We start from the raw sequence: 13,324 nt of genomic DNA, 5'->3' as shown, positions 1-13,324 counted from the left end.
CAGATTTTCATGCTTTCTTTTCCAAAACCCAAATCTTTATCCCCATCCTAACTCCAGGCTCAAAACTGGCCCTTTTCTTTTTACCCCCACCACCCCCAGCCATTGTCCCATTTTTGTGACAGCAAGGAATGAAAAAATTCATCAGGATCCTGCAGCATCCATGAGGAGAAGGGCTGGGGTTACTGTGGGAAAGGACGATGTTTAGATGTCAGGAGTTGGTGATTGGGCCTGGGATGCTGCCAGGATTACAATCAGAGCTTAAATTCACTAGCAATGCTGAGACCAATGAGTTGCATTCATTCCTAGTCCCTGGAAGGTGCGTGGTGCTAGGTAAAAGCTTCTGCTGGGAAGGCTGAGTGACGCGTGCAAGGTTTGGGAAGGCTGCGTCTATTAGGGGATGATTAATATCTCAGTTTGGGTTTCAGAAGAAATTAGCTGAAAAGCTGATTTCTGCTGACCATTGAGTTTTGCAAAGCCTAATGCCAGGAACACCCAATTACCTTAACTGGAGCACCAGTGGGGATCCATGGTTAACGTTTAAGCTGGAGGGCAAGACAGGATATTTGGTGAGATTCAGGTTGCCTGTCAATGAAGATCTGTGTTTCTTTATGGATTTTTCAAGGCCAGAAGGCTTTTGAGGAAGAGTGCTGTTGGCACAGTGGATTTATAATGAGAAATGGAGGCCACTGCTTTGTAGCTATTCTACGGCAGAGATTATGTGTTCTGGGTGGAAAGGAATGAAAATTTTTGCTTCCTGCATTTTGCAAGCCCAGTACCGCCTAAAGTCAAGTTCTGTTTAAAGCTAGGGTTGGAAATGGTGTTGCATCTGGAGTATGGGATGAGGGCCTGTGGCCAGGGACATGGGGTTGTATCTGAGAGCTGCTCAGGATCATAAAGTGGGGCATCAATGCTAGGAATTGAAAATTGCTTTTTGTTATTTATTAGCCACACGGGAACTGATTTAGATGTTGAATCTCTTTGCAGATCCTTGGTTTTCAGCAATGTTTTGGTTTTTTTTTAAATGAGACTGGACATGCTCTTTTCCCCAAGGCAGACTGGGAAATCAGCTGAAATCATGCAGAGACATGAGGCATGGCTACAGTGGCGAATCCCGGGTACATGAGCTTGAAAGAAACTCAGATTACAGAGGACTAGGTAACATGCCAGGACTTCAGCAGGGAGGTAATTTCCATGGCAGCCGCCCAGGGAAATAGGCAGGCTGGTTCAAGCGTGAGGCACTGCAGTGTGGGATCATAGCTGAAGCGCTTGGAGTGATATAATTAACATGAAAGAGGGATGCAGCTGCATAAACTTCACATCCATATTTGCTTCAGAGAAGGAGCAAGCTCCCATGATTGAACCATGATAAAAGGAGCCCTTCTGCATTTGGCGGCACGAAGCAATCTACGCTGAGGTCCAAGAAGCAGCTTTCCCGTACGTGAGGGTGATCGTAACTCTTTTTGCCCATCCACCTGTGCGTACTTGCATGCCCTGTGGAAAGACGTAATAAAATTATAATGTCAACAGTCACGAGATTACTTGACCTGTTTCTTTCCCTTTGTGATAGCCCACAGAGCCCAAAGCCGTCCAGGCCGGGTAAACCACCTGCTCTGTAGACCTGCAACCATAGCTGCTCCTCCTGGGTCAGCGGGCATGGCGCCAGGCTTACCGCTGCTCTGCGGAAAATACACAAAGTACAGTGTACAGAACAAGTGCAAATATCCAATAGAGATACTAAAATGAGGATCATATCCTCATCTGGGGTAAAATACCATATTACTGACTGCAGAAACATATACAGTCTGAGGATGGCAAAGGGCCCTTTAAAGCACAGAGCAAAAGCACAACAGAGAAACAAGTAGAAATACAAACTTTAAACATTCTGATGATTGCTGTGGAATTTCAGAAAGCGCAGAAGCCCTGTCACAGGTACAGCAATGTTAGTATAGGACCAGGACTCCTTAAATGCGACTTTCAGACCAGCATCTTGCATTCTGTTACCCCACCCAGAGGTGTCGATAGGTTGTATTTCATCGCTCAGTGAGACATGCTTGCTGGCAGTGCAAGAACATGTTCAGACAATAAAATGCAAATCAACTCACCTCATTATATTCTACATAGGGGATCAAATGCTGTATAACAGTTAAATTTTTTTTTTATTATTTTTTTTATTTACCATTTGCAGAGAGCAAGACAAATTCTTCCAGCTTTCTCATTGACATCGGAGCAGGCTCTTGGTTAATTCTTTGCTCTAAGAAAGAATAGCAGTGCTTTGGCCCATAAAACCAGCTGCTGCTTACATGGAAGTTTAATGCATTTGAATACTTTGTGTATTAAAACTATGTCAAATTTTTCAGTATCATTTCTTTAAAATGTACTCATCGAAAGTGATACTTTCACAAATATCTTGTTACTTTTGGGGCACCTTTACCCTCTTATCAGTGAGTGTCTGTTTATGGAGGACATGATGAATTACTGTTTTTAAAAAAATCTGTATTTCTTTCATTTTATCTTAGTTAGAAGGCCCTTGTGTTCACACTAACAGTGAAAAAAGAAATTTGAGGCTTTTTTTGCAGAAAAATGAATTTCTTGTAAACAATTTTTCTTTTTTTTTTTTTTTTTGTAAGGGAAATATTGTATGAGCCTCCCTCAGCAAGCCCATATATTGCAGAACAGGAGTTGGACATGCCAGTACACTTGCTTCACCAGTTGAAGGATTTCTTGCTTCCCCTGCCGCTGCTCCTCAGAGACCAGAGTATAAATGCATTAACGAATTTAAATGCACTTATTTTAAATAAAGTGTCCACAGAAGTCACAGAAAAAAGCTGACATGTCGAGATTTACAAGCGTCCAAAGTCAAACCTTTAATGTGCAGCCTAACCTACTCCCTTCACGAGCATATTTGCCTTCAAGAAAGTGCAGTATTTCCATTAGCGAATACAGGGAGACTGACATCTGTGTTCATGGATTTGTAGAAATAGAGAATGAGCATAAACTGTTTTTCAGGTCCATGCCAGATACTCACATTGAATTATTGTCCTTAGACGTAGTTGTAAACGTACCTTTTCTAAGCATATAGACATATCAACTCTGTTTCTCTTGAAGAATGTATTATGATAGGGATCCCCACAAAAGCCAAGGGCAGGAAGGTCTCCCAGGGTGCCTTTGAAAGTCTTCCCCACAGAATTTTGTCTTCAAAGGCTGTCCGAGTTCAGACATTCCAAAGTTGCAGCATATTTTTTTTAAGTTCTCCAGGAAGCTTTGTTGCTGTGTGGCCTCAGGACACTTCTGCTATTTGTTTTTATTTGACTTGTTTAGAAAAAATAAACCTGATGGTACCAGGAAACCAAAATAATCTACTTACTAGCTTCCACAAGAGGGTGCAGTTGCATTTTGTTAAATCCAGAGCCAACCGCAACTAATAAATGGATTGCAGCAACAGCTGCCTAGCTGCCTACAGAAAATGACTAACAAAACCATTATAGAAAAAAAAATCCTCATCAAAAGCAGTGAAAGATGAGAAAAATTATATTGAAACACACTGAATGTATTAATAAACAACACTGTCAGGTGATGCTGACTAAAAAGCCTAATACACTTAAAATACCTTTCAAACCTCAGCGGAATCCATTCGTAATTTATTTTCTTTAAGCTAGTGAAGAGCCACAAGTGCTCCAAGGGGAAGCCCTCAGCTTTGAAATCCACTGTTCCATTTTAATTTGACTTCCCAGACATCCCCAAAACATCATGCAGCAAGTAGAGCATTTTCTGATTTTACCAACATAAATCTGCAACAATCCTGGACCCTTCAATAGCAAACCCTGCATTCCCTGGGGTGTAATGAAGCTCAGAGCTCTTAGTGGCCATTTTGCATGTCAGACTAGCAAGGGTTGTTTATATTACTGCAGTTTTTATTATGAAAGCACCTAACAGACCCACCATGGGGACCAGCATCCCATTGTGAAAACAGTGCACACGAAGAACAAAAAAACCATATGTGACTGCAAGAACCAAGTGAAAGATCATATAACTTAGGTGACCAAACCACCCAAGTGCCAACAGGCATGATGCCAGCAGTTGTCTTCAAATACCCATTGAGGTCCTGATCTGGTTTGTTGCTCTGCTCTTCTTGCTCATTGGTCCCTTAAGCCCACGCCACTCAAACCTGCGCACTCCTCACCTCTCAGTGCCTTCTCATCAACAGAGGACACCTTGGTCTGACACCAGTGAGTGACTGGTCTCTGAGAGGTGGTGATAGATATTCAGAGACACTGGCTGGTCTGTTGGTCGCTTCTGCTCTTAAGCTCAGTGAACCAATCCTTTATTATACTCAGAAAAGCATGATTAATTTGGGTAATAGGAAATAACAGGCTCTGTCTTCTACTCTCTATTGTCAAGATGAAGCTTACCGTGATACAGAAGCCAGGACAAAGTTTGTCACATTTAACGCAGAAGTTACCCTTAAAAAATAGACATTGAGATGGCCATTAATTCTAGGAAGTCAGTGACTCACAGCCACTTTTACAATGCCAAAGTTATAAAATGGCTTTTTATACTGTATAAACTACCTGTTTACTAAACTACCTGTATCCTAAAAATTAATCCCATATCTTTCCCCAAAACACTTTGCTGCTGTTGCTAGGAAGAGGTTTGTGCCCATTTTTGAGAACCATAGTGGTACATTTCTAAATATTAAATAACTTTGAATTTTGCTGTATGTTTCTAAAGCTAAAAATATGTTTCCAAACATATAGGCTTTTGCTTGGTGGACAGAGATTTTTTTAAAAAAAGCAGCATTCAGTTTTTTAAAAATGCCCAGTTGTGAAAAACAGTTGTGCAATCTCAGATGTGATTTTTCACCTCAAAGGCCCAAGCCTTCCACCAGAGCTCTTTCACATTCCTTAAACAGAGTTTTGGAGTGCCTCTGTGAAACATCATATATTAAATGTGTTGAAACGTACTAAATCATGCCACAAGGATTTCATCACATTATGTTTGGTGTCTATGAAATATACTTACCTTCATATAAAAATCTTATGGCTAGGTTGGAATGGTCATAACATTCTCCAGGGAGGACATTTTCAAATGCTCTTGGTTTTGGCTTCACTGCTTCCCTCTATTCCTGCTCCAGAATTTTCTGTTCATGGTTTTTAATAGAAAAGTGGTTCCTGTAATATTGACTTTTTTACACAGGAAAAAGTTGGTTATGCCAAAACAATGTAATGTCCCTCTGGGAAAATAAAAAAGAATCCAAAATGTTTTGAACTATCCAAGCGAATCTAAATATTTTTCTTTGGGATGGTTTGTTGTTACTCACCACGAGTTTGTCATGGTTTAGGTCTCTCATTTCTCTCCCCTGTCATCTGGCGTTCCTGAATGGATTACATTTTCCATGAAGAACAACTGAGTCCCTTCTAGTTGTGTTATGATGATGCATTAAAGATGTCCCCAAGCCCACATTTTAAAACCGAAACATTTTGGAACGTTCCATATTTTCTTTTTCTTCCCAATTAGAAAACAAAAGCAAAAATATGGGACAATGTAGAACACACAGTCTGATTTTCAATAGGCTCTATTCTGAAGGAACAAGGAGTAGGATAAGCATATTCTTGTGTTTTGGAAAATCCCACTTTAACCAAAAGTGAAAGGAAAAACAAACAGAAGAAAGAAGCATATGAGCCATACTAATGTAATCTCTAATGCCATGTATTTTTCTTTAGCTAACATTTTTCTTCTTTTCTTTAGCTACATTTGTCTGTATAGTATGAACTAGCATTGCCCCATTATTATAAGAATGATAAATGTATTTTTTTATCCCATCATTTGCAATTTATTCCACGAGAAATAAAATAGCAGATTTGCAATGTTATCTGGCTTCCCCAAACTCTTTAATGAAATGTAGGATACATAAGAAAATAGTGAAATATGATGTTAGTTTTCAAAAAAATTTAAATATTTTTATATTCCCTCCAAAGTTTTAGAATTCTCTGAAACAACAGGATAATTACTTGTATATACAAAGAAGACAAAAAAGGAATACTTGCCAGCTCTGTTTCTTAAAATAACTCAAAATTTAGAGAAATGTATGTTGGTAAAACCCTCCGTTCTCAAAATAATAATAATTAAAAAGTATAAATTGTCCTTTTTATAGCTTCCAGTTCTGAATTCAAGGCATGTACTTAGTTCTCCTGAACCTTTATAGCAGCCTTTTTTCCCCTTTTGAAGAGTATGAACAAAAAGCTTCTGGGCAGCTGTAATATATCATCACTGGCTTCCACACTCATGGAGCAGGGCTTAGGTTGGGTTCTGTTCTGCTCCTTTTTGCCCCCAAGAGCCAGATGCAAAAGAAGCACAGTGATAAAACAGCAGGACAAATCAGGAGCATGCAGAACAAAAAGAGGAGCAACTTGGAAGTAGTTTTCCTTACTTATTAATTCTTTTATGTTTTTTCCTTTTAAGCAAGAGGTGGAAAAGGGAAGAGCTGCTACCATTTTCCCACAATAGTTGTTGCGTGGTGGGAGGTCCATTCCAGCTCTGCGTTCCTACCTAATTGCAAAGAAATGCTGGCTTAGCCTTTGAAGCCTTGGAACGGAGCATCTCCAGCCTCCTTCGCCAGTAGGACCTGTGGGAGGATATGCAGATAGAGTTTTTGGAAAACTCACCTTAGATCTAGTAAGCCCCTACACGTGAAGCAAGACTGTGCAGAGGCTTACTTACCGCCAGGTAGACATGGATGTATTATTAACAAATACTACAAACGGCATACCCATGACATCAGCATGAGAGACTTGCTAAATTTCAAATGACTGCCCCCAGTTTGGAAATAACAGGTGCTTCTCTACAAATCAGCTGGCAAAGTTGCTTCCTTCTGACATGAGAAAGCTGCAGATTATCACATTGCAAGCATCACAGCAGTGAGGCAGGCAATTGCCAAGAGCAATCTTAGCCTAAGAAGTTGAAGTTGGGTGGTTATAGGCAACTGAAAACTCTTACAAACAGTACTAGTGGTCATTAACCACTGGAAAGGCTACCAGCTCTGCTTTTAATAAACCCAGGCTTTTTCCATCTTCTAACGTTTTTCAGATTTTAAAAATCAGGTTTTCCACAGGTGCCTCTTTTCGAGTAGTTGTTACCTCGCCTGCCTTGTTCATGACTCACTCATTCACCCCAGTGCAGATTCTACTGGAAGAATGGAAGAGACTGCAGCTGCTTCAGGGGAGCAAAGCAGAAAGCAATAAGGGAACAAAAGGATATTTGCCTGGAGCAAGGTGGGAACTGAAAAAGATGAATGCAAAGTAACAGTGAAACACCAGGAAAACGGCCACCTAGTCTTTCCTACTCCCCACCACCACTCTTCTCTCCTCATCTATCAAGCAGTCACATTTTCCTAAACAATGAAATTTCAGAAAATTCAGACTGTTCTGGCTGCAGCTGAGGTAGGATAAGAAGTCACTGGTCTCCTCCCTGGCCTGTAACCTCTTTCCTTGATCAGTGAGCACAACTGTATACATATTACTCCCTAGAAAAGTTGCATCAATATAATCTTGGTTTTTAGAAAACTATTAGGGGATATAAACTAAGGTCATGCTGGCAGATCTGGAAAACTAGAAAAAAACACTATAGTTGTAGTTATGCCAGCAGACCTGAGGGGACTGTAACCTCCAGCTGAAGGAACGGTGATGAGAAAATGGACGATGGGGGGAGAAACAACAGAGATAGAGGCATGCTGAGAAAAACCCACACATCTGATGGCTGTCTGGTTTTCTGAGATCTCTACATTGTGTACAACAGTTATGTCCACCTGTACTGGTGAACACCGCCATCCTGATCGAAGCTCTGCTCTAAGGATTTGCCTGGCATCCTGGACTGAGGGGATGATTTTGTTCCTGGAACTATTCCCAAAGTAATAAACTTCATCACATTCATCTCTAAATTAAGAAGGAAGGCTTTCTGGTGCCCAGGGTTGTGACAGAGAATTATCCTCAAAGCATTAGGGCAAGAATAACAACCTGGCATGGAAAATTCAGATGATCTGTTAAGCAATAATGCATCATAAAGGGCCCAGACACAGGCCTGAGGAATTTGTCCATCTCTAGCCAGGGTGGGAGCTCAGAGGAAAGGACCATACAGAGTCTGAAGCAAGGCCTAACATAAGAACTAACTACCGATGACGATGAGGAGAATAAGATGCGGGAATACAGCAGCAACAAGAATGATGGTGCAGACAAAGAGGAGGCTGGTTAGGAAAGGCTGATCCCACAGGGCCACATTAAGACTCCATATATAGTTGCTATGTCTTTGTAAAAAGAAAGTTGTTGAATTATGTTTCACTTGGCTCCATTTTATGAAGTCATGTAAAAAAGCACCGCAACAGCACGTGTGTTCAACAGCTAAAATTCAGGGTGCCCTGGAAAAAGTAGACTTTGATGCAGAATCCCCCAGCAGCGCTCCCTAAATGCTCTATTAACTTGGATTTTGCAGCTAACAACATTATTAAGCATTTCTTCCACAGCAATATCTTAGGCAGTGATCTCAAAACCAAAGTCAGTTCAGGCCAGCTTTACTTACACGTACTTCTTTTTCTCCTACTGTTTGTCCCTTTCCTTTCTGACTAAAAGTACATGACCCACTTTGTGAGGAGGAGAGCATATGTTCCAAATCTCTCAGAAGAGTACAGAGGCCCAAGTGAATGCATTAATTTTTTTCTGGACCTGTATGATTTCACAGGCTTCAGATTTTTCAAATATGAAATTTAAATGAAAAAATTAAAAAATGCACATATCTGTGCGGCTTCCAAATTAAATCATGCAAGAACCAAAGATACAGGATGTGTAGCTGCTGCCAAAGCAGGGTTGAGTGTTAAGCATTCATCATATTTAGCACTGCCCTTGAAACAAAAGCAGTAGTTATTTTAAGTAACCATAAGCAATACTCGTGTAATTCAAAGGCGATCGGATATAAAGAGATAAAGATTAGAGTACAGCAATACGGCTTTCATTATACAATGTAATCCAGCGTGTCTGATATAACTGGATGTGACACAAATGTAAATAGCAACAGGTTTGGAAGTAGACAGTTTTCCAAGATAAAGCCTAGCATGCTTTCAAAAGTAACTTTAAATGATTTCAAAAACACCATTTGAATCAACTTTTTAAAAAATAACCCTCCACACACTTGCTAAAAGTATTATATGCCCAAGTGATCAGTCATGTTACACAAGATCAAACAGAAATTCTATCTGAGAAAGAAGGGAATATTTAATCTTGCAAATAGGTGTGCACACCAAACACAAAGATCCTGCCCATTTGGAAATGCAGAAGCATTTCAAGGCAAAATGGGACATCTGTGATGAAAATGTTTTGAAGATTAACATATAGCTTGAACAGAATACTTGCTTCAGAACAGGAAACAATGACAGATCCATCATGCAGGGGCTTAGCACTCCATTTCCTTACTGAACCACTATATTCATATGCAGTTTGCATTATATCCAAGGAAGATGTTTCACTTTTAAAGATCAATGATTTTATTAATAGTGTCACTTGAAGAAATTAACATGACTAAAACTACCCATATTTTTCAAGTAGCACATAGAATATTCAGATTCAAAAGAAACATCTATGATTTGCTGAACTCCCTATTATTAAAAATATTTATGCAAGTGCTTAGAAGTAAGCATGTGACTAATACTAATTAATTCCAAGAAGAACCACTTTTTGTAATGTGATCACACAACACAATGAGCAATGGAAACTTGGCCCATGATTTTTGAGAGATGCTGCTATAAAATGTCATTATTATCCACACTTTCAAAGAGTAAGTGACAGCTGGGATGAGACCTTAACTACCATAGTTATTTCTCAAAATAAAGGAATGAATTTAGGTCCAGCAAAACATTTTATTTCTTTTAAAAGAAAGAATTGTTTGCAGGAGACCATGAAACACCACAATATTTTTCTGTTTATTCCAATTTATTGGAGTAGAATCCCAACAAGTGTTTTCAACAACGTCTCAATGTTTCCAAGTTACTATAATGTGTACCATAGATTAACCTTTGGCACGTACTGTTAAAGCTCACCAGAAAATCAGTCTGCCCATCTCCTTCAAAATCTCAGGATACAAGTCCTCTATTCCCCAATCACAAATCACTGAACCCGTATCAATGCCTGAAATATCTCGGTCTGCCTTCGTCCATCTCTATTCCTCTGTTCCTCCTTCTTTCTTTCTGCTCTTATGCCTGTATTCCCCCCATAACCCTAAAAATACTTCATCTGGCATAATATATACATGATCCTACTAATCGTTGAGTAATTTGAACAACAAAAAAAAAAACATTAAGGAGTGTATAAATTATCACCTTCTTTAGAAATTAATTCAAATATATGAGAATTTTCAAAGATAGCCTACATCAAGGAAGGAGTTCTCCATATACTATTTGCACAAATCTTTAAGATTATGTTAATGTCAGCTAAAAACGCAATGCAGCTGAGGAGTTAGTAAATGCTGAGCCTGTCTGAAGGGCTATTTGGGAAACTATCCAGCAAACAGGAGCAACGAACCCCTACAGCAGTAGCATCTCACACCATATTCCAGCCATGCCAAAGCATACGAGGGCAGCTCCTCCCTCCCCTTCCTGGACAAAGTCAAAAATAATAATTCAAACAAAAAGAATAAAAGGGATGGGAAATTCCTAAAAGGAGGCACTGGCCCTAGCTGACTCGCAGCTCAGACTGGTGCCAGTTTCAGCTGATGCCTCCTGAGCGGTGTCAGTCCACCTGCAGGGCTCATAGCACTCTCAGCACTGCAACAGAATTGGGAACCCACTGTTAGAGCAGAGCAGCAGCGTAAAGGAGCTCTATCGGGGTAAACTGTGGCACCAGGCTGCAGGCTGGCTCGCAGGCAGATGGCGGCAATGTTGCCCCGAGTCCCCTCCAGTGCAGGGTTAAATGGACTGAACCACCAGCAGTTTGATGGTTTTAAGTCACCTGTTCAACATTTCCTTATAAAAATGAGGAACGCTCAGACTGTCAGTAACAAGTGCAAGGCAATTTAAGAAGCAGCCAAATTTTCCACTGCGATGAAAGCATGTCTGGCCTCTAAGACTCCAGACTCAAACCCTCATCTATTCTTTCACCCCCATATGGTGTGGGTCTGAGCTTGTGCTCAGTTATGAGACTGGCCATCTCGTCTTCTTCCCAACTGCTCTGCTATTTTAATCACACTGTGCATGGAATTAAGCATGCTGGTCTCTCCACTATTGACCAAAGTTGATCATTGGCGCAGCCCCGGTACTATCAGTGGCAGCCGACAGCACACGTACAACAGCAAGTAGAGGCCATGGTTAACAACTCAGCCTTTCAGAAACCCACCAATTCATTCCTTATATTGGTGCAAAGGAGAGAAAGCAATGGGAGAGCTGCAATGGACTGAGAATCCCAGCGAACCTTTCAGTACTACGCAGGCACAGCCAGCTGCTGGGAGGAAGGACAGCTATGTAATCCCACCCATCAACCCTGGGCCTGAAACCTAGAAGTCAAATTACGGTGACAGCTGGCAAGAGACAATATTCCTTCAACTATAAAGCTTTATCCCAATGCTGAAAAATTTCTTAAGAAAAATGAGTAACTTTGAAACCTAATGAAGGTGATGACACACTTTGGGCTCATTCTGTTTTTCAGAAACGCAAGTTTTACCATTGTACTGTAAAACGAGCCATGCAGCAATGCTTGCCTGCGTATAAAAAAACCCCACAACTAATAATGGAGGTCAAACCTTGCTCTCGCTCAAGACTAACGTAAGCTCAGCTGGTGCCGTGAAGCCGTGGCAGACCCAGAGCTCTGACCAGTCTGCAAACACTCCTCCTCGGGTAAGTAATTCATCGCCCAGGTCAATTTGTAAAACTCGCTGTTGATTTCTAAATTAAAAATCAATTCTGTATAATGTGATTTAGGCTCCTGACACAACAGAAACATGATAAACTCCACCACTCTAACAGGATTACGTGAGTATGATTTATGGTAACGAACCTCCAAATCTAAAACACTCTTGCTTTTTTATATTTTGTTAACTGCTTAGTGTATTTATGGTCCTGTAAAAGCAAATATATGTATTTGCTTTATCTTAAGTTAAAAATACAAATGGCTTTACTCCACAGCATTGCCTGGAAGATTAATTGGACATTCTGTTCTGATTTTTTTTTTTTAGATTAAATATAGATTAGATTAGATTAACATTAGCGATCAATACAATTACTGTTTTATGTTCAGCCTTGGAACCAAATAAAGAGGCAAGAGAAGTAAACGCTATTCTAGTGCCGAATTTGCCTACTAGAGAACTGAAAACAGTAAAAGATAATCCTAAATGAGAACTGCCGATTTGCCCGTGTAAACTTCAGGATTATTTCTTTTTTCTTTTCTTTCCTTTCGCTTCATCCTGCAGTCTGCGATTCTGAAGGCCAGATGCATCTGAGCGACCCTCCTCCATGAAGCCCACCTTGACACAAATCCAATTTTTTATTACTTAAAATGCAAAACTCTGATTTCTGGAGCTGCAGCGAGCGGGAAACCCGTAACATAAAATCCCACGGGGTGAGTGGCGCGTTATTTACAGCCCTGCTCTTTGCCCAGCCTTCGGGCGGCAGGTTCGTCCTGCGGTGCCGCACCGGGCTTTCCCGCGCCCGCCGCCGCAGCGCCCGCCCCCCCCGCAGCGCCCACGCGTCGGAAGGACCGCTTTGCCTCTCTTTTGAGCCGAATAAATCAAATTTACCGAGCCTAAGCCGCGGCCCACCTGGAGATACCCGGTTGAGGAGTTTTAAAGTAATTTGTGTTCGCTTTTGCCGCGCCACGCAGAAGCGCTCCGCTGCCAGAATATTTCAGGTTCTCTCTGTCGAGAGAGGCTTACCGAGCTCACCCGCCCGGCACGGCGGCGGCAGCTCAGCGGCTCGGCCCCCCACCCCCATTTACCCCGACGAAGGTCCCACGACCCCCTCGGGTCCAGGCGCCGGAGGCAGGGCCGGGGGGCGGCGGCTGCTCTCGGCCGAGCCCCGGCCCACGCCTCGGCCCCGAAGCCGCCGCGCAGCGCAAGCCCCGGTTCCCTCCGCACGGCGGGGCCGCCCGGGGAGCGGCCGCTCCGCTCGCCTCCACCATGTTGGCTCCGTGCGCACCGGCGCGGAGGAGGAAGAGGAGGACTGCGGGGTTCGCCACCCCCAGCCCCACTTCGCGGGGGCCGCCCGGCTCCTCCTCGTGGTCTCCGCCTCGGGCGTGGAGCCGCAACCCCGGCCGGGAGGCGCGGCGAGCCTGGCCCTGGGCGGCGGGGGCGGGGGCGT

At 42.1% G+C, this 13,324-nt stretch overlaps 1 long non-coding RNA gene across 1 annotated transcript; it reads right to left on the bottom strand.

Annotated features, from left to right (window-relative positions):
- Positions 1-572: 572 nt before the first annotated feature.
- On the bottom strand, positions 573-13,312 carry LOC135311939 (uncharacterized). Its single transcript, XR_010371496.1, has 3 exons — positions 5,020-13,312; positions 4,410-4,460; positions 573-1,491 (listed from the first exon to the last, which is right to left on the bottom strand). It is a non-coding gene; the product is annotated as an uncharacterized LOC135311939 (long non-coding RNA).
- Positions 13,313-13,324: the final 12 nt, after the last annotated feature.

This window comes from Phalacrocorax carbo, chromosome 2 (genome assembly GCF_963921805.1).
Source record: "Phalacrocorax carbo chromosome 2, bPhaCar2.1, whole genome shotgun sequence".
NCBI classification, from domain to species: Eukaryota; Metazoa; Chordata; class Aves; order Suliformes; family Phalacrocoracidae; genus Phalacrocorax; species Phalacrocorax carbo.
The sequence above is the reverse complement of the archived record's forward strand: the minus strand, read 5'-3'. Positions and strand labels throughout refer to the sequence as shown.